Source organism: Rousettus aegyptiacus, unplaced genomic scaffold, assembly GCF_014176215.1.
Source record: "Rousettus aegyptiacus isolate mRouAeg1 unplaced genomic scaffold, mRouAeg1.p scaffold_m13_p_10, whole genome shotgun sequence".
Classification (NCBI taxonomy): domain Eukaryota; kingdom Metazoa; phylum Chordata; class Mammalia; order Chiroptera; family Pteropodidae; genus Rousettus; species Rousettus aegyptiacus.
In genome coordinates, this window is record NW_023416285.1 from 20,575,115 (window position 1) to 20,598,006 (window position 22,892).

General features: G+C 32.8%; 1 long non-coding RNA gene across 2 annotated transcripts in view; it reads left to right on the forward strand.

The window, feature by feature from the left end:
- Nucleotides 1–5,970, forward strand: part of LOC107504135 — a 158,830-nt gene extending 152,860 nt beyond the window's left edge. For both annotated transcript variants that reach the window (XR_004953057.1, XR_004953058.1), the window contains one exon: nucleotides 4,608–5,970. This is a non-coding gene — a long non-coding RNA (uncharacterized LOC107504135). The remainder of the gene's footprint in view (nucleotides 1–4,607) is intronic.
- The last annotated feature ends 16,922 nt before the right edge of the window (nucleotides 5,971–22,892 follow it).

Here is a 22,892-nt window from a genome sequence, read left to right on the forward strand (position 1 = left end):
AATTCAATAGTTCTCATTAACTGTTACAACTTAATGGCCTAGATTATATCAGTAATTACCCAACTGGTGTCCAAGCCTTCTCTTTATACTCCAATTTATTCTCCAAATAGCTTCAAAGGCATATTTCTAATATAAAAATGTGAATGATGTTGCTACTATAATTAAAATCCTTCATTTCTTCTCATCATCAAAACAATCAAGCCCAAACACTTTAGTATAGAATACCTTGCCATGGTCTCTGCCTGACTAAAATTATCCTGATCTACACCTAATGCGCGCACACACACACACACACACGTACACATAGCCTTCTGATAAGTATCCTATTATCAAGCAATATGGAACCATCATGTATTGTGTACTGTAGTGAAATGGAATTTCTGCCCTGTTTCTTTTACATTTTAGTAGATGAGGCTAACATAAAACTAAAGGAAACTATTCTGACAGGTGTGAGGTGATATCTCATTGTGGTTTTTGCATTTCTCTGATGATTAGTGACCTTGAACATTTTTCATATGTCTATTGGCTGTCAATGTATCAAAGAACAACACGTGTTAGTCAGGATGAGGAAAAACGGGAACACTCATACACTGTTGGTGGAATTGTAAATTGGTACAGCCACTGCGAAAAGCAGTGAGGAAGTTCCTCAAAAAATTAAAAATGGATCTACCTTTTGACCCAGCAATTGCACTTCTGGGTATTTTGCCAAAGAAAACCAAACCAATAATTCATAAATATGTATTCCTATGTTCATGGCAGCACTAATTACAATAGCCAAGATATGGAAGCAACCTAAATGCCCATCAACAGACAACTGGATAAAGAAGTTATGATTTATATATATATAAATCATTGTGTGTGTGCGTATATATATATATATATATATATATATATATATATATATATATATATACGCACACACACGATGCAATATTATACATATAAAAAATGAAATTCTACCATTCTCAAAGACCCAGATGGACCTAGAGGTTACTGTGTTGAATTAAATAAGTCAGAGACAGGTAAATGCCATATGATTTCACTTATATATGTAATCTAAGGAACAAAAAGAACAAACTAATCGAAAACAGACTAACAAATATTGAGGACAATCTAGTGACAGCCAGAGAGGCAGTTGGGGGGCTGGGAGAAAGGGGTGAAGGGTTAAAGAAGTACAAATCAGTAGTTGATAGATGATTATAGGGATGGGGAGCATAACATAGGGAATGCAGTCAGCAGTAATGTGATGGCTAGGTGGAGAACCAGAGGACAGAAAGAGCAATTGGGGATCATTTCATAAACTATATAATGTCTAACCAATGTACTGTATACTTGAAACTAATAATAAAATTAAAAAAGAAAAAAAACTAAAGGAAACTACATACTAAGAGGAAGAGGGAAGGAATAAGAAGCATCATTGTTGTGTTGTGAGTTGCAATTTTTAATAGATCGGCCAGAGAAAGACTCAGAAATGAGACTTAAACATCTGAAACGGGTCAAGGATTAACCCATGTAGCTATTTCGGGGAAGAGCCTTCTAGGAGGAGAGAACATTAAGTGCAAAGGCATTGCGGCGAGGGCTTATCTGGTATTTTTGAGGGTAAAGCAGTTAAAATGAGGTAAGAAAGTGGCAGAATGTTATAGAATCACTAACTTGAGATAATCTCTTTCATTATTTTCACCAGCCAGCTTTTATCTAACTTTTATTCCTGGTTCTTAAATTTATGAAACCTTAAAATGACTATTAGCCAGGAGAAAAATAGTTTTCATTACCTGGGTATGCAAATATGTAGTTGTTATTTAGGGTATGACTGGACAATTATAATATTTTGATATAATAAATATTCCACACAAGGATCATTAGAGTAAGGAATTTTAGTATGATTTTCTAAGACGATTTCTATTGATAGTTTTTATGATAATATCAAAAAAGTGCCAGGATGAATGTTTGAAGCTTGAAGTAAGCAATCTTTCCAACTGGAAGCTTTTCCTAGTATTTACCAAAGTCTGGTAAAGGTGATGCTTCTCAGAGTTGTAACAGCATGTTCTACATACCTCTATCAAAATGGTTAAATTCCACTGTACTTTACATGTTTCATTGAACATGTTTGTTAAGTTCTCCATCCTCTCCTGCACAGGAAGTCATTGACATCTGTGTGACTCACTAGTCGAACAGGCAGTGAAGGATGGCAATTAAAAATTAGAATCTTTGGGCTGTAATCCCAGGTTTTCCATGTGCTAGCTGTGGTTTAAGGAGTTAATTAACCTTACTTTTTCAGATGCCTCACCTCTTAAATTGGAAATAATTGTAATAATATAGTAATTGATATGGGGTCGGCATTGTTCTGAGAACCTCATACACACATTTTTTCCCCCCCACAATGCCTATCTATAACTCTTACAGGGTTATGGTAAAGGTACTAAGCTGTTAAATTACGTAAATCATTTTTAATAGTTTCTGGCATACAGTTAGTGTTTAATTGTATTCAAAGAAAAGTACACGTGATATAAAATTATGGATTTCCTAAAATGTATTTACATTCAAAGATATAATTTTAATCACTTTTCAAATCAACATCGTTTATGTCCATGCTCTATCACAAAATATAGTCTTCTGTGAAGTAAAGTGGTGGTTCATACATTTCTTAAAAGTGTTCCACATTTATCCTGGAAACTTACTCTAAGCTCCACACATTCATCCTGCCACTTTCTTGATATTATAAAAACTATCGACAGACATTGCTTTATAAAATAATAAACACTAATATTCCTTACTCGAATGATCCTTGTGTGGAATATTTATTATATCAAAATAATTGTCCAGTCATGCCCTAAATAACAACTACATATTTGCACACCCAGGCAATGAAAACTATTTTTCTCTTGGCTAACAGTCATTTTAAGGTTTCATAAATTTAAGACTCATTCCAATCTTGGAGATATAAACAAATGGCATGTTTTAAGCAGAGAAATATAGTAATTATTTCTATATCTCCTAAATTTAGTAGTGTTCCTGGAAAACATTAGAGAAACAGTGAAATTTAGAATGAGTAAATTACTCAATAAGGGAATAAGAATTCTTAATGGCATTTTAGATCTGTTATGAATTATGACCGAAAGAGTAAATCCTTCTTGTGCAAAAAAAAAGTAGCATAAGCTAAATTATACAGGTAGAATTTTCCTAGGTAGATTAGAGAAGTCACAGGTAGCTATGTGCTCTCTAAAGTATCAGCAAAGTAAATAAAAGTATTATCCATTGAGTAGTGCTGGCCTAAGAATTGTTTGTAAACAGAATGAAGATATAAGGAGTTTGTTCCAGCATGGAAATCAAGGCACTGCTTCTTTTATCAAGAAAGTCTTGCTATTAAAATGTAAGAGAAGCATAATTAAATTGTTTTATAAAGTATTTTGATTTATATTCTGATAAAGGCATTTTATCTCCTACAGTACAGGTAATAAGCACTTTGATACCATTAGTTTAATTAGGTCTTGTATAGAGAATATATAGAAAACAAATATAATTTTGTGACATTGGATGGTGATAGAATATGTAATTCCTTAAATGACAGGCATTGATGAATGTTATTCATAGGCTCTGAACAGTTAATCGCATGATCAGAGTTAATTTTAAGGGTTCTTAAATAGATACAGGATACATAAAGAGGCAGAGGAGGGAATTATTCACCTAGTGTGAACTAAAACTAAAAGGGGTATAATGAGGATGCTGAAAGTTGGAGTAAAAATGAAAAGGATTGGTAAACAATACGAGTAGATAAACAGATTTGGCAGCAATTACTTGGTGTACGTGTTATTTTTAATCCACTGGGGTAGATATTATTTGAATTTGCTAATAAGGCACATCATTTTAAATACAGGTAAAATGCATAAATATACATAAAAGAAATATACAATAGGACTACACATATCTATGTTTTTCTGCTTAGAAAGGAACTAGCCTATCAGTAATATCAAGAATATCTGAGTCTATGATGTAATACAACAATAAAAATGCAATGTTAACTACATGTGGAAACAAATATTTGTTTATGAATCTTTCCATCAGAAGTTAGCTTGTGTAAAGCCGTATGACACATTCCATACATACAACTAAACATTTACTTAGACAGTTACAAATAACATCAGTCTAATAAAGTCTAGCTTTTTTATCCTCTAAAATGTTTTGAGTTACCAATAAATATTATAGAAAAAAGGGCTATGGGAAGTGATTATTCTTTTCATGGTTGTGCATCATGCTGAAAGGAATAATAAACATTCTATAAACATGTAAATATATAAAAAGTAAAATACACTTTTTGTATATAGACCAGATTTACCAACTGAAAGAAGAACTTAGATTATTTAGTCAACATTATGGAAAGGTCAACATAACCTTCAAAATGAAATTAGAAAAGTACTTTTAAATTTGACTGAAATATTACAGCAAACAGAATGATGATAAATTATGTCTCTTAAATCTAAGTGCTGCAATTATAAGATTCTCAGAACAGTCTTAGAAATGATAGATTTAATGTTCTGCTACATATGAGACAAAATAAAAGCACTCGGCTAGCAAAGCTTTTCACATTGAATTTCCTTTTTCCCTTTCAGAAAGGACTGACAATAAGAACATCGGTCTCTCAGGACAGTTTGGAAATATCGTGATACCTGAAATATGTTTCTGAATTTCAAAGAAGAAAGGATGAAAAAGAAAATGTGTGTAGATTAACACAATGACAAGGTTTGTGCCCCATTGTAGCATTCATCAAAAATAACAGTTTTATCGTATATCCATCGAGATTTGACAATAGAAAACTGCCTTAAAAAATTGGAAAATTAGACTAAAGGAAGAATTAAAGACCCACCTCCTTGGAGAAATTTGGCTTTCTTATACAATGGCGGTAAGACATCAAAATCATGAAATAAATCAGACACAGAAAGATAAACACTGCGTGATTACTCTTATATGCAGATTTTAAAAACTCAAATCAAATGAACAAACAAAACAAAAACAAACTCAGATACAAAGAACTGATGGCTGCCAGAGGGTGGGTGGGAAGGAAGAGTACAAAAGCTGAAGGAGAATACAGTCTATAATATTGCGATAACTCTGCATGGTGACAAATGTTTACTAGACTCTATGTGCAGAGCACATTCTAAGATAAATAAATATCAAATCAGTATGTTGAACAAAACTAATATATGCCAACTATTCTTTAATGTGGAAAAAAATTAGCCAAAATTTCAAAAAATAATTAAAAAATAAAAAATAAAAAGATGTTATCTCGATCCAGGGAAATTTTGGTCTCTTCCTGCTTCAAAAAAGATTAAATAGATTGCCCTATTGGAGGTTATTATGTTTATTAATATTTAGGACATTATAAAAAACTTAAGAAATTTAGATTTTGTCTAATTGCAGGAAAACTTTAGTCACATTTTAAGAAACGATGTGATGTGGCTATTTAGGTTAACGTTAATAGCAAAGCCCAAAAGTGCCTAAATATTTTGATATATAGGAAGTTGTAGAGTCAGCTAAATGTTAGAGAACTTTCTAAAACATTTTTTTTCAATTTGTTTTTAAACGGGTGCTGATTTTGAGTACAAAGAGTTCTCGAATGAAAGGGGTTCACTTTTTTTTCAAATATCTATTTTCTAGTTTTATAGTTTTATGGTATTCGAAAAGCTAAAATGAAATTCATTTGGACAAATTTTTATTAAGTCCTCATATTAACAACAAATTCCTAGATGCAATACTCAAGGAGCCATAGCTAAAACAGACATTTTCAAATGATAAATGTTACAATGCATTCCTATAAAGAGTGGTAAGTTCCTAGCATATCACATACTATTATTTACCAATGAAGTATTGTTGAATTAGTTTCTTACCTTTTACTCTTAATGACTTGTTTTATAATACTCAAAAATATAATATTTCTGAAGTTGGATTTTTTCAAGCTGATTGTATCTTGCTAATCATTACCTTTTACATGACTAGGCATGACTCATTTGCTATAATTCTTCTTTGTTCTTTTTTTTTTAGTGTTATATTTTTTGACTTTTCTTTCTCAATCTTTCTTGTACAGTTTCTCAAGTCTTTTTTCCTTACACATTTTAGTCTTTTTTATATTTCTTAATAATTTAGCATGTTATTTCTATGAACGTGTAACATTTTCAAAGAATTTTTCAAAAAAGTAAATAAAGTTATTTATAACCATTATAAATAGTAGTATCCTCTTGTTATCTACCATCATCACCACTGGAAAACCAACAGGTGTAGTTTTCCCAGTATTTACTGCATGTCTTTCTGGTTTTCATTACTTGGAGTACTTACATTAAAACTATACCTAACTATATGTGGTACAGAACATAGATGTAAAGATATTACAGGAGCTTGCAGAGTTAGATTTAAATTAATATCCAAATTCAGGAGAAAACAGAGTATAATAAAATACAGCAAAAAGAACAGAATGATTAAATTTATACAGTATATAAAAGCAGGATTATATACATAAATAGCATTTTTTATGTCTTGGGCTTCATTTAAGTGTTTTACCTATATCGACTCATTTCTTTATTACAATTCTACAGGGAAAATGAAGTTGTTATTCTTATTTTGGATGGAGAAACTCAGGCTCAGGACTATATAATAATTTACCCAAAATCTCACCAAAAAGTGTCAAGAGTTGTGCCTTGGTATAGCCAGCCAGGCTCCAGATCTTGAGCGATCCAAAACAGGACAATACTGCTTTTCAGGAGATACATGCAGGAATAATGAAGGCTTTTGAATGCCAAGTTAAAGAATAAGAAACTATAGCTACATTAGCAAATGTTTCTGAACAACAGTATAACGTCATGACTTATTTGTATGAAAATAACTTTATTGGACAAGACTTTGATGAGAATATATAATACTGGGTTTAGAGAAATCAAGACAGTAATTAAACTTCCGGTGAAGGCAAGAAAGAAGTAGAAATCAGTTACTTTAGTGTAGGGTAATGGACTGCTGGCCTCGCCTAGGGCAATGTCAAAGGGAATAATTTTAAAGTTGCGCGTGCATGTGTGTGTGTGTGTGTGTGTGTGTGTGTAAACTTTTGAAACAAGCTCACTTGCTCCTAGGGACACAGAGACCAGTGTTCGTGTGTGTTTTTTTTCCAAAAAGAGGTCATATGCAAAGAAACTCCAGACAGCTAATTAAAAATTATAATAATGTAGATATAGTACACATGTATATAATTTTCAGCAAAAAAGATTTTTTTCTCTTTAATAAGCTACAAATGCTGGAGGGGATGAAACTGAAGGTCATGGGATAGATCTATTTATAATGCCCTCTTAAAGGAGGATATAGTTTGAACGAAGTTCCAGGGTAACAAGAGCTCTGAAAATTGCCTTTAAAGAAGCTAAGTGTTTCTGAAGTAGTTTGTCCTTTTGGATTTGAAAATACTGATTTTCGCAATGAATTGTTATGTCAGCACTTCATCTGGCCCACAGGAAAAGCATGATAAATCTGCATTATGCTTTGAGGAAAGAGCTTTACCAAGCTCTGGTATTAGCTTTCAAACAAGCTATTTCTAGTAACAGGTCAGATTTACCCACTAGCTATTCTGACACACACACGCAGATGCACACTTTATGCTGAATGGGCTGTATTTTTTTTTTTTTAGTATACCTATTACTTTAACCTTCTTACAGCATTTATTTTCAATATTTAACAAATTATACATTTACTTTGCATTTTTTTTCCTGATTAGAATATGTAATTAATTTCATATAGTATCTGAATGTAAAGTATGTTGATATGAAACATGTCTTTATAAACAAGAAATATTATCAAGTATTACCTCCGCTTTGAATCTATATCAATTATTGCATTTTTTATATTTAACAGGAATATGTCTGTTTTCTTGTACACTTATTTTAAGAAAAATCAAGTCAAGTCACAGAATTTCTATCCTAGGATTTTGTTTTGCCTGATTTGAAATAGAAACCAGATTGTTGGCTAAAACTTCCCAAGGGCTTAGGAACATAGCATAGTGTATGGAACCAAGGGTACAAAAATCTTTTTATTTAAAATATGACCTTGAAGAATTTTTTGTCATAACTTGATTCTTCCATTAAGGAGAACCATTCATATTAAAATGAAATTAGCTTTGACTATCCAGAGCTAAAAACCATTAATAGGAAGAGTAAGCACTTTTTGGCTGCTTGGAAGTGAGAAACTCAAGAAGTTTATAATGACTATTTCAAGAAAACAGATATTCTGCAAATAAATATGGAATTTAAAACATTATATTCTCTATTATGTCTAAAGATGCTGTTCTTGGTGTAAAATGATGGACACTTCCAAGTTTAAAATATGAAATTTTCTTCTTCTGGCTGCTGTTTACTGCTTTCAACATTTTAAACTGCATTGTATAGATCTAGTAATGCTTTGGGGAGAAGATCCAGTAAAAGTGGAAAACTCCTTTTGTGTATTCTCAGGTAAAATTATTCTACCAGGAGGAAGAGGTACATTATGATAATACAATTTTTTAAGTAAAAGCTCCTTGATTCTATTTTATTTATTGGATCCTTCCTTTACAGAAAAGGAATCAGGTCCCCTAAAAAAAAAAAAAATGTTCTGGCTCCGAGCTAAATAACTGCTATAAAAGCATGCATTTTTGTACTACACAAGCATCTCATCTGTGAGGAAATATTAAGAATTTAAATTTTAGGATAGTCTTGCCAAGTTGTCCAATTCTCAAGGATAGAGATCATTCCTCATGCAAGTTTGTATTCTATCATTTAGCACATAGTCTAACAATTCATAGAGGCTCAAGATAAGCTAATAAAGCCTGTTGTTCAAGGACCATAAGAAACATAACATTAGTCAAACTAATTAAAATTTTTAAATTTAGGATAGCAAGAGGAAATATACCCCCAAGACAAGCACGGGACATGTCAAAAGGAAGTTAGAAAAGGACATTTATAGGATTTGGAGAACTAGGTTGTCATAAGAAATGAAGGAAATGAAAAGCATTCCTATGCAAAACAGCAAGGTTAGAACTTATAGTCAGACAGCCTAACAGATTCTAGCACATTGTGAAAGTGAGGGAATCTCTGATGGTTTGTAAAAATGCTCACATGGCTCTTTTCCTCCTATGATTTGGCCATGAACTGGCTTTGGCCAATAGTACATTAGCAAACATGAGGTAATCAGAGGTCTGAAGAGTGTTTGTGATTTGGAGCTTATTCTTTTTTTTTTTTTTTTTTTAAGAGTATCCATTAGCTGGATAAAAAAGCCAGCCAGCTAGATGAGAATCCAGGGTGAGGACCAAGGTCATTCTAGATGAATAGACCCCCAACTGAACTAGTGACTGACTGCACACAAATGAGTATACCAGACTCAAACCAGAAGCACACCTTGATGAGCCCAGCACAAATCATTGACTCCTGAAATCATGATCTAAATGTTTTTCTTAAGCTACTAAATTTTAAAGATTTTATGTCTCAAAAACTAAGAAAGAGTTCAGAGTAGCCAATTCAGGCAGTCTATCCATCTCCACTTAAGAGGGCAATCATTCATTAACTATGTTCAGGATTTATATTAAATCCATGAATTGAGGTCATTCTGATGATAATCTGTGGTAGTTGCCTCAAGGATTGCTAAATCCTTTAGAAATACCTTGAAAAAACAACCCCTTTTTGAATGGATTAGAAGCCTCAAAAGATACCTCAAACTGAACTAACAGTGAGAGCTAGTACTTATCTTTCCATCTGAAAAAAATGAAGCTAGCCTACAAGATGATGAACCCGCCCACTCACCAAATAAAGTGCTGGAAAAAAAAAAATCAGAAAATTTGGGAGACTCAGTGTTTAGTCTGGCTTCAATAATATGTTTGACCAACTGCCTGCACAAATTTTAGTTTTCTTTTTCCTATGGGAAAACTCAAATTCATAAAAAGTTTGTATTACTTACAAATAAAAAATAATTTGAAGTAACTTAATGCAAGTATCACAGCTTAATTACAAACAAGAAGTGTGTAACATTTTGGTAAAGCACTGACCCTACTCTGCTGAATGAAGACAATGTTATAAAGGAGTATTTTAAGTCATATTTTGTCATGGCTATAATTTAACAATTTAGAAGCAAAATTAATGTGTGATGTTTCCCTTTGATCGATACAGCACATTTTATTCAAAGTGGCTTACTATTTCTTTTTGTTCCTGCCAAAAAGTGCTGGTAGACACCGACAAAGAAATGGGATATTGCGTGGGCCAAATTTCTGACATTCAATTCCCTCAGACATTAATTTAGTACAAAGGAGAATAATCTGCTGTTCACAAAGAAGAATAAGAAATCCCAGCACATTTGAAGCCAAGTCCTTTTACTTAAAGGTTATAGTGACTGAACATAATTTTCTCAGGAGGAAACTTTGTTGTTTGAAATGTCTAAGACAAGACTCATCAGAAGGGAGAGTAAACTGTATCTTATCTGTTATTGGTCTTCAGGTAGTTAAGGACACAGGATAAAGGGGAAAATTCCATCTGTTTGGAATCAGAATCAATTTTTGACACAAGCTGTCAAACAAAATAAAAAACAGAAAGCAGAACTTCCCCATAGGACTATACCATTGCTAAACCAGTTTGATGGAAATTTAGAAATTATACCTGTATTTAATTAAATCTAAGGAGACTACTACTTCAGGTCTTTGAAACAAAGTTAGAAATAAATAGACCTACATAGACCTTTACCATCAGAGATTATCAAAGTGTTTTTGAAGGTGAATTACAAAGACAAAGGGAAAAAGATGTTGAATATTTTTATAAAGTAATTTTTAAAACTAAATCCATTAACACTACTTTAACTAAAAACTAGAGGTCAAACATGACCAGAGACATTCTTAATTCCTAACAGATAAGGTAGCAAAGAACTGGTATACATTACTAAGGAAAACTGAATGAAAGACTATTTTACTTCTATTAGAAATTAAATTGTGTGTCCTTTAGTAATTAAACAGCAAACCTTTATATAATATTATCAAATGAAATGTGACTTTAAAAACAAACATGTTTAATTGAGTATATGGAAATATATATATATATAATATAGAAAAAATATTAAACTGGTCTTTATTTTCCCTAATCCCAGAATGAATCTTTTTTTTTTTTATCTGGTTTTACAGATATTCTCTACAGAATTAGGATTTTAGAAGAATTCAAAATATTTCAGTTTCAGGAGAAAATAAAGTCCTATTTATTATGACTATATTTTTACATTTATCAAACTATGTAAGGGAGAGTAACTCAAACATGTATTCTAGAGTGAGACTACCTGTATTCAGATCTCCACTCTGCTAATTTAGCCACATTTTTAAGCCCTCTAAACCTCGATGGAGTCAAATAATCCATCTTATCTCATAGGTTAGTTGTAAGAATTAACTGTGATGAAATGTATAAAATGCTTAGCATAGTACCTGTTTAAAAATTTTAAAATCAATAATATATGGTGATAAAGATCATTTGTTATTTATTTTAATGTAAATAGTACAAGATCCAAAAGACCTATCACAAGCAAGAATTGTTAAGATTATTAATTTTAGAGCAGTAGAAAAATACTTTTACATCATTTAACTTTTCAAGTTCATAATAGTTCTGCCTTTTAGAAGACAGATGATCTGATAATGAAATCATTTACTGTCTCAATTACCAAATATTTATCGACTAACGTGTGCCAGGAACTCCTTAAGCACTAGTTATACTACAGTGAACAAAAAAATTTATTCTCATAGAGTATACATTTCAGTGGAAGATATATAAACAATTTATACGTATACATATATAGAGATAGATAGATATAGATCAGATGTTGATAAATACTGCAAAGGTAAATAAATCAAGAAGGGAAAATAAAGGTGGCTGAGAGATTACTTGCCATTTAAAATAATTAGGGTAAGCTTCGAAAAAGAAAAAAAATTGAGCAAAAAATCTGAAAGCGAGGCAGTAAGCTGTGGATGGCAAAGTACTTTCCAGGTAAAGAAAAGGGCAAGTGATTGGGTGTAGATATAAAAGAACAAGAGGAATGAAATGATTTTGAAGTTTTGGGTGTAAGCAATTAGATGAATAGTTTAAAGAAATAAGAACACCTACAGATCATTGGTTTTAGAGACTACTACTAAATATTAGACATTAACATGAATATTAGATGAATATTAGGTGTGGAGCTATTGAGACTTTAGCTAAAACCAAAGATATAGCTCAGGGGAAGCTTTAGGCTGGAGATAAATGCTTGAGAGCAACATATATCTAGACAAGTAGTTAGAAAACATTTTAAATAATTTTTACCTTTTTTTTTCACCTAAAATTTTTGAATTCTTTAAGACTCAAGATGTGTATTTTTGCTTCTTTGGGAGCTTTCTTTGGTCCAGAGCAGCCTGAATTAAGTTCTCCTAAATATAATATTTGCACATCTATCATTATAACGTCACAATTGTAATTATCTTTCTTTGGTATCTTCACTCTGGGTGAGAGCTACCAAAGGGAAGAATGTTCCTCTTAGAACCAGTGCTTAGGGAAGGCACTTGGCAAACAGTTGGTGCTCAATTCAAGACTGACTATAGTAGTGTTATTGCATCAGGGAAAACTTTTACGTGATTTAATTAAACAGTATCATGGATTAAAAAAAAGTATACAGAACTGGTAAAAGGGGGCTGAAATTTGTATGTGAAAAGTTAAGGAATTTGAAATATTTCCTGAAAAATATGAAATTCTTAAAAATTTTAAACAAGTGATCTGCATTTTGTGAAATAATTCTTACCGCTTGATGGAGGATGGACTAGAGTATGCACAATGGTGGTCATTTACTTTGGGAAATGGCTGAGGTTGCCTTAAGGATATGGGTAATGTTGCACTGGGTGTAAAGTTTACAACCTAGGAGAGGAAGAGGATCTGGGGATCAGTATGGATGGTAGTTATGGCATTTACTTTAGGAGACTGTAGAATAAGAATTGAACAAGAACAGATTTTTATGGAATTGTTTAAATACTGTGCAAAAGATAGAACCTAAGGAATATAGTGAAAAAGAGATGCTAGATATAGAAGAAAATAACCCAAAGAAAGTTGTACCATAAGGGAAGAGAGTTTTAAGAAGAAATAAGTGAATACTGCAATTCTTAGATCAATAACATAAATAACCAAATTATCTATTGAGTTTGGCACTGAGTTGATCGCTGGAATTCTTAGAAAGATTTCAGTAGTAATGAGTTGATGAGTGAATGAGAAGATTAAAAAAGGATAAAATCAATTTTAATAGGGTACAGCATTACAAAGCTTGGAGGTCAAAAACGAGATGTGATGTTAGCCAAGAGCAAAAGGCATAAAAAAGGTTTCTGATTTTTGTTTGCTTGATGAGAGCAATATGAGCATGTTTATTTACGAAAGGGAAAGATCTCTGAATCATTTACCACTGTTTTGGATGCTTTCCATATTACAGTTAATGATAAAAATAAAAATTTTCATTATACTTTACCTGAGCTCTGGGCATCCTCTGGGAAATGAGTATCTCATTTCTGCCATTACTGTAGATTGAGAAAATTTCTGAATTTGATGTTTCTAAAATAATTGTTTGTGTCTCTAGGTATCTGGCATGATAGTTGTTTGGATTAATGGAGCATCTGCTTTATAGTTAGTTCTATGTAGTATTCCTTTTCATGACTCCCTAGATAAAACCTGTGCTTTTTTATACACTAAGGTTGTTATTAGTGCAATGAAACACTTCTCGAAACTTAAGGGAAACAAATTTTATTTGAAATATGTTAACAAGAAATGTTATCCATAAGATAGGTCCAAAACAAACTATTTAGAAGAATTTAATCAGTAGACTAATTACTCCAGTGTAGACAAGGGCTATTCCAGAGTAATATCTGTTTAGCAATCTGTGTGCAATTCTTGCAGCTACTTTCAAACACTTCTGGTACAGTAGCTTAAACAAATTACTTCTTACAATTATTTATATTAAGATGTCCTAAGAGTTTATGAAATAAAAAAAAAAGAAATTTTCTTTGGCTATTTCAAACTAAAATATAAAGTAAATGTAATATCCTAAATAATTAATATGACAAAGTGATGTCCATTTTAATTACAAGACAATAGATAATCTCATAATTATATCCAACACAGCCATTTTGGCTGAATAAACAAGAAAATCTGTGTTGTGTGTGTCTGTGTATGAATAATAATAAATTGTGATTTATAAGCTTCACTGGTACTTGAGTTTGGTACCCTTCTTGAGTATGTTGGTGGGTATAACATACAAGTTTTTTAAGGAGATTTTAGAGCAGACTAGAATTGCTCTGTGTAATAAAACAGAAATAACCAAGTTTTCAGTGGGAGAATTCAAGAGGAAAATATAGCCACTGAAACACTGGACTCTTAATTGAGAAGCAGTCAAAAAACAGAAGAAAACTTGATTCATAATGCAACCATGAGAGTTTGAATTGGCAATGCCACCTGAGAATTGGGGATTAAAATCCTGAGAAAATATGAAGTGGCTGAGGTCTATTATTAGTTCATGTAACACCATGCCAGATATTGCATGTGCAGAAAATAGAAAAGGCATGTAGACATATTCATACAGTTGTCTTGTACTGAAAATGGACAAATCAATCAGAGAAACTTGACTATTTTATATTCAATTTATAAAGATGGGGCTTGTTTCTTGCTCTGTTAATGAGACTATCTTAATATTATGATGGAATCCAAGGCATGGATTAAACTGTGTGTCACAGTTTCCTTTGACTTAGCATCTCTTAGTAATGTCCCAGAGCATTTGAAACAAATGTCAAGAATACTTACAAGAATTACAAGAACTCGATGATGAGGACCTGCCTTCTTCTTGAGCTTTATTTTGAATTATTATTTCTCTTTTTTCTATGTTAGATTGTAGAAAAAATACAGGTACTCTATTATTTTAGTAACTTTTTGTATATGTTTTTACTGATCTAAAATATTATTGACTACAATGTTTTATATCTCTTATGTCCTATGTATGATTATATAATGAATATTCACATTTCTTCTCATTAGACTATATGATTCATGAAGGATGTTTTTCTGTCTGGTATCTCTATAACAATTTAAATGCCTATAGTTATAATCATTAAATATTTGTAAACTAAATGTGTAAAGGATCACATTACATACCCGTAAATAAATTATTTTGGTAGAGAATTCTACTTTGCTCTGGTATTAAAAGACAATTATGTCTTTTTTATAAATCTTAAGACAGTTCTAAGCCTTATCAAATATTTTATTGAAGCATATTACTGTAACAAATCAATTTTATAAATATTAGTATTCAACATCAATTGTGAACTATAATAGACACTATGTATTATTTCCTCTACAATACGTGACTTAAGTTTAGCTTATGTCTTCATATCTGTTATTACATGAGACGCTTAAAAAGGTAAACTACACAAGATCACATAACTAGTGAGTAATAGAAGGGAGATACAATCCCTGGCAGTCTACCTCTGAATCTAATTTTTACTCTTAACTGCTTTTCTAGGCCACCTCACATGATTTCCTTAGGAGCTCAAAATGTTTAATAATGGCTGTATTTATCCTAGAAGAATGTGAAAATGCCATTCATTATTACACTCAACAACTGTTCACTGACTGCGTATTAAATGTACATGGTGTGCTATACATTGGAATGTAGTACAACCAAGAATAGATGGGCCCTGCCCCTTGGAGCGGACTGTTCATGACCAAAGCCAGTGTAGCATGGAAATCAACATTGTTGGCTCTGGGGAAGCCAGCCCAAGTCCACCTCACAGTTCCATGACCTTGGACTAGTAACTAACTTTTTCTTTCCTTAGTTTTCTCGTCTGTTAAAATTACTACTTTTTGGAATTAAATACATATAAAATGCTTACTACAAAGAATTTCACATAGCAAACACTTCACTTTGATGGAAGAGTCAGACACCAAACAAATAATCATGCCAAACAATTTAAATGCTCTAAAAAAAAAAAAAAAAAAAACAAGGAAGAGTTTTATGTGAATATTGACCAAATAATCTATCCCAGACTTAGAATAAAGATGGTTAGAAGAAATATCTATCAGATGAAGAATTCACCCGGAAAAGCCAACCTTTTCTGAAGTAAATGTACTTTGATTATTACCATAAAAAGAGTACAAAACTTTGTATTAGACAAGAATAAACTCCTTATGAACCCTTGAACAATGAATGACTTTAGACTATTTCAGAAAGCTATTCAATCGAAACTTGACTCCTCCCTTGATCCCACACCAACATGAAACTTACATTAAAACAAAAATGGAAATAGACAAATGAGAGTAACAACCCATTCTAAAACTCTCTAAATAGACCTTCCATATCTGGTCATAACTAAATCAATTTGTTTTTCTGTCTTTTAGCTTTGAAGTCTATTATATAAACCAGAAATAAGGTAACAAAAAGGTACAATATAAGAAGAATAAACAAAACCAAAGCTAGTGACAAATCATTTTCATTCTTTGTTTGCATATCTTTCCCACTGTCCAAAGAAATAAAATCTGTTGATTATGTGCTCTCTTCTGAGAAATGTTTTCGTAAGTTCAGTTGACATCATTAAAAACACTGATACTCATACTTGACATTTCATAAAGGAAAACAGTATTAAAAAGTTACTATAAACTGTTATAAAATAACAGGAACTAGTTTTATAGAAACTTATTATGTAGTTAAAGAATACCAGTTCACTCAGAATCTAGCTATTCCAAGATTACTGGAAGAATTTACATAAATTGAAACATATTTCCAGCCATTTTATTTTTCTCTATGGCTTTAGAAATTGTTAACAGACCTAAGTCCAGGACAAACTCCTTTTTTAAACACTCAAATTTATGTATGTGGATAATATTCAGAATATTTAACAATCAGCATTATAAGTATATGAATCAACACATAATTATCTTTTGTTATTGAAAATTTTTAAATTATATATTTAAAAAGTATTTAACATGTGACAAACTATAATGCAAATTAATTAATTTATTCTAATAGTTTCCAATCATCTATTGACTGATAGAGGTTGTGACCCTTTGGTGTGATCTGTCACTATGAGTGGTGTAATGAACCACATTAATTCCTGCAAAGACATCATTAGTGACTGAGTATTTGGTAGATGACAAAGGATACTAGAGTCACTGCCTCCCACCTTAGTCTTCTCACCACCCTCTATGCTTAACACTCCTCTCTCACGGTTCTTTTCCTCTACCATCAGTCAGGATCTTATCAGCTGGACACTGGTCACATGCCTATAATGAGGGTGAAGACCACTCAGACCAGATGGAGAGTAAGTAAGGAGAGGGCTAGAGGGAGGTGTGTGGGAATATACAGAGCTAGTTGCTGGTCCCAGGAGCTCAACTCTTTCTAGCCTGAATACATCAAGGAGTGTGAAATGGCTGTGTGCCTTGCAGAAACTGATGAGTAAACAGTTGGTTACACACACGAAGGCAGCTGGCTGAGGTCCTCTTATTAAACCAGAGTAAAACAAGAAGGAAGGAAAAAAGAGATAAGATGCCAAAGAAAGTTTAAATAGTGATTACTGACAGACTTGAGTCAACACTCAAGGACTCTCATTGATGCTAACTGTTCCAGGGTACATGAGGGACCAAGCAGGGGAAGGAAGACAGGGAGCTGGTGGGAGGCTTCTCGGCCTTGCAGGGAGAGGAGAGGAAGAGAGGAGGTCACAGTGTCATACCATCAAGATATGCTGAGGTGTGTACCTTGAGAACAAGTTAAATGGACAGTTTCCCTCCCTATAGACCTTATCACAAGGAACCAAAATGGACCCCATTTGCCCATGCCAAACACTAGGATAGTTTTCAAAAAACAAAACAACACAACAACAACAACAACAAAAAAAAAAACAAAGAACTGCAAACTTACCTGAGGAATGAATATTCTGAACACAGCAAATTTTCAACATCCATGGGTCCTCTGGAGTCAGGGACTGAGCCCAGACAAGGCTAAACATTACTTTGTGTAGGAAAAGGGAAGGAGTCTTGAGGTCAGGAAGAGATAAACGAGCATTCCTCGCTCTGAAAAAGCCTCCCCAACTCCAAAACTTTTCAACCTAGAGGCATCTCTTCATATCTGACGCAGTTGAAATACCTGCATCAACTCCACCCCACCCTGCAACACATACACACCAAAATCTGTCCTCCAGTTTCCAAATTAGAATTGCACAACAGGTTCTGTATACTAGACCGATAACATACTGTAAGCTAGAAAGCGTATTATTTTACAATTTATTGAAATTACTATTATATTATTGATCAACCATGACACATACTGCATCAATCTTTTTAATACTTACTATAATTGTGACTGCAAATTTACTCTTATGTAGGTCTCATTTTAATTACATTTTGTTTGGTCCACATTCAGAGCTCTCTTTTTAAAGAATTTTGGATTAATACTAAAGTGGTTAAAAGTTATCCCTGTCCTGGTAGTCCACCCATCACTGTCACGTACGTAAGTTAAGGTAGTGCTATTGAAGATGTCTAATGTTTCCTGCCTTACATTTACTTCATCAGCAGCACACATGTTTGGCCTAAGCATAACTCTATTCTTGATACATATCATCTCAAATAACGGAGAACACGTTTGTCTAAGAAGTGAATAGAATTTTATTCTTCAGAAACATTTTAATTGATTTCAAGATCCTCGTCTAGGAGGACATATTATTTCACCTATGATAGAGATTCAGTTTCCTCTTAGAATATATTGATAGATTTTCATAGTACCTCTATATGTGTTTTTTTAAATCGTCATTATCATTATCAATGAATGTTGAAGGGTTAGAACTCTAGGATTTGTAAAAATTAAAATACAAATCTTGTTTTATAATCATGATGAGATGTGAGAAAAAATAAAAATGCATAAATTTCAAAATATGAATTCTAATTCAATAGCTTAAATAAACTTTATTGAGAATAACACATAAGTTTATAAATTATATATATGTAGAGACCAAGCAGATTATATGTTTGCATGAAAGACAGGTTTTAAATATTAGGCTCAGAAGTTGTTCATGATTATAAACTATTTTAAATTTGTGATTTTTCACAAACATTTAAAAATATTAAATGTTAGTGTACATGTCTATGTTTATAAAGTTTAACTTTATAAACAGGAGTCATATTCTTGGATTTACTGATAGAAAACATGTTGATCCTAGTAAGAAATGCTTTTAAAAGTCTCAACTATGTTAACCAGTGAAAGAGATGAAACCAGGATATTAATCAGTGAACAGATTTCAAAGGGGCTTTCGAACAATGTGAAGTTTTGATTTTATACTGAAGAAAATATGAGGTAATTAATGGTTTTTAATTCCACTTCCTGAGACATCTTCCCTGACCACCTGACCTAAAATTGTTTTCTTGTCCTCCTTTATTTTCCTCTGTAGTACTATCATTGCCTACTATTATTTTAGCCTTATTATATATCTATTTGCTTAATGTCTTAAAGTTTCCAACTTTCCCAGAATTTAAGCTTCATATGAGCCAGGACCTTGTTTTCTAATTTTTGTTGATATTGTTATTCACTGTTGCTATTCCCAGAGCCTACAACAGTACCTAGTAAATACGTATTCTGATTGAATAAATACTAGTATAAGAACACATAAATTGCACACGATCAGTGACAGTTTCTCTATTTGATAAACATAAGCAACTTCACTTAACCAGAAAGTAAGTAAAACCTGAAATCTTAATAATCACAAAATGTCCTAAAATACAAAAGGTGTAGATATATTCTATAATGCAAATGCTTTGAGTGCTGAGAAAAACCACTGCCTTTCTCATAGGACTTATTTACTATTAATTACATCTTAATTACATGCATTTGGTAATCTGCTTTCCAGGCCTACATCAAGTTAGAAAGCAACCAGAGCAAGCTTCCGGAAACTCGAAAATTATCAGATTACAAAAATCATAGGTCATACCTGTACCAGATTGAATAGTATGCCCCAGACTTCATGTCTACCCAGACCCTATGAATGCAATCGTATTTAGAAATAGAGTGTTTGCAGATGCAGTCAAGTTAAAATGAGGTCATGCTGGATTAGGGTGGGCTTTAAATCCCAAGACTGGTATCATTGTAAGGAGAGGGAGATTTACAGACACAGGGACACCTAGAAGACAATCATGTAAAGACAAAGAGAAACTGGAGTGATACAGATACATGCCGAGTAATGCCAAGGCTTTTAAGCAACCACCAGAACTTAGAAGGCTGTAAAGATAGATACTTTCCTAGAACCTTCAAAAGGAGTATGAATGGCTCTGCTGATAATGTGATCTCGTATTTCTTGCCTCCTCTGGCCAAGTTCTAAGTCTTCTCAAACTTTTTATTTTCTAAATGAAAATGTTCATTTTCATTCATCACTGTCAGCAAAATTTTTCAAAATTTTGAAAATTAATAGCAATGTAAACATAAATGTAAATTGCTTTTTTTCATAGAAATAGATTTTTGCCCTATAGAAAAGATGACCCCCAAATTACATTCTATCGCCTTATATATATATTTACCAGTTTTGTATCCATTAGCAAATTCATTTCAGCCTTTATGTGTATGTGTATATTCTTTATAGTCCCTTTGAAACAGTTTTAACATCTTAATGGTTTCCTCACTAATAATCTAACTTAAGTGACTGACATATGTTTATTTTATGCTTGTATGAATATCATAATTTTGCATTTTGAAAATTAGTTTACCATCCCACATTCACTTCAGCTGGAAAATCATTCAGTGAATTCCTCAATTAAACTCTCAGTTATATGCTAGGCAAATCACTTATTTTTCTGATCTTGAATTCCACATATTTCTTAAATATATTTTCTTAAGTAACAAGCAATATCTACAAGCCCACCTGCCTTGAGTTCAATAAGCAATTGAGTATCTGCACCTGATTTCACAGACAAGCCACATGTATTGAATTTTTTTCCTTAACTTTCCCCATTGGCTGACTAGAGAAGAGAATTTGAAACAGCTGATCTAATTCTACATAATAAGGCCAATTTAAATGTTGAATCATACTCACACAGGATTGTCAGGTAAAATACAGGAGGCTCAATTAAATTTGAGATTCAGATATAACAAATGCTTTAGTATAAGCATGACTTACGCAATACTTGGACTATATACCTATTGACCTATACTGAAATAGTATTTATTTTTACCTAAAATTCAAATTGAAACAGAATACTATATGTTTATTTGCTAAACCCGACAACCCTTCACAGGTAGGAATACATGCTGAAAGGAGCTGCCTTGTAGTTTAAAATCAAGCAGCAAAGCCTAGAGAGAGGACCTCTTTATTTTATAATTGAATTGTTGCCTAAGCCATATCTATTATTTAAGAAACACTGTACCTGAATAGCTAATTGTGCTAGTCTGCATTTTCAGTCTGTGCTAAAGTGCTCTGGTCATGCTGCCTGTATTGAATATATGCCCCAACAATGAAACAATCCCGTTTACTAAATGCCTTAGTCCATTCAGGCTACTATAGCAAAGTACCATAGACCAAGTGACTTATAAATAAAAAAAAAAAAAAAAAACATATTGCTTACAGTTCTGGAGGCTAGAAATCCGAGATTAGGGGGTCAGCACGGTCAGGTTCCAGGAAGAGTCTTCTTCCGGGCTACAGACAGCTAGGAAGAAAGAGACCTCACTGGATTCCTTTTATAAGGGCACAGGTGCCAATCATCAGGGTTCTACCCCCATGACCTAATGACCTCCTGAAGGCCCCACCTCCAAAAAATATTACACTAGGGATTAGGATTTCAACATATGAACATGGGGAGGACACAACCATTCAGTCTATTGCACTTAGACCCCCAAAACTTACCACTGACATTCTTTTCTAGTCTTCATTTATGTTTCTTGCCCCTGCTCTCCACAAAGAGGCACCTTTGCCTTTGCTGAGGCTGCAAGTTGTCTGAGGCCCACATCTTGGTTTAAAGCCCACTCTATACCTATATAACATTGACTCCCAACCTTAACTGCACATTGGAATCACTTGGTGAGCTTTAGGACGCTACTTATATCTGAGTCCCATCCTCAACAATTCTGACTCAAGGGGTTCGAGATGCCTCCAGGTGACCCTAATGTGCAGCCCAGATTGAGAATGCCCTGGTGATAATGAGGCTGCTACTCTAGGGAACCAGTGCTCTAAAGAAATAGCCACTCAGCTACAAATAAAGGCAAGATCAACATATGAGGCACCCTAAGATTTAAAAATCTTTCTTATGTATCAATTCTATTGTAAAAGCCTAATAGACCTGGTCTCTATAGAGTACCAAACTGAAAATGCTCCATCCTCCCACAAAAGTCCATGTTTTCAGCCCAACTCACCTAAAGTCTACACATACATTTATCTTTCTTTACAAATTTATCAGAATGACCAGCTACAAAAACAATTGCCTAATTTTTACTTTTTTTCCTTCGGTGTTGAGATCTTTTAGGAAATCTAATAAATATCATCTCTCTTCCCTATCTAGGTTCTGAATAAATTGAGGAATAACTCCAAGAAAGGGCATCTCAGGAACAAAATATCATCTGAATTTTGACACATATTGAGATAAAGGGCTGGACTTTACCTTTGTACTTGAACCAGGCCGAACTATAGTTATTAAGTCAATACATTAGCTCCTTATATAAATACTAAATAAAAAGTCAGCTTTAATTAGAGGATTGATTGGTGCACATTGTAGAAAATGGTATCAAGACACCAGAATAGTAGTCTGAATAAAAATAATTAGTTGTGTGATCTTACTGCATTACTAATCAATCTGACAGCTTAATGGATCCATTTCCACATGAATCTTATAAATGTCCAATTAACTACA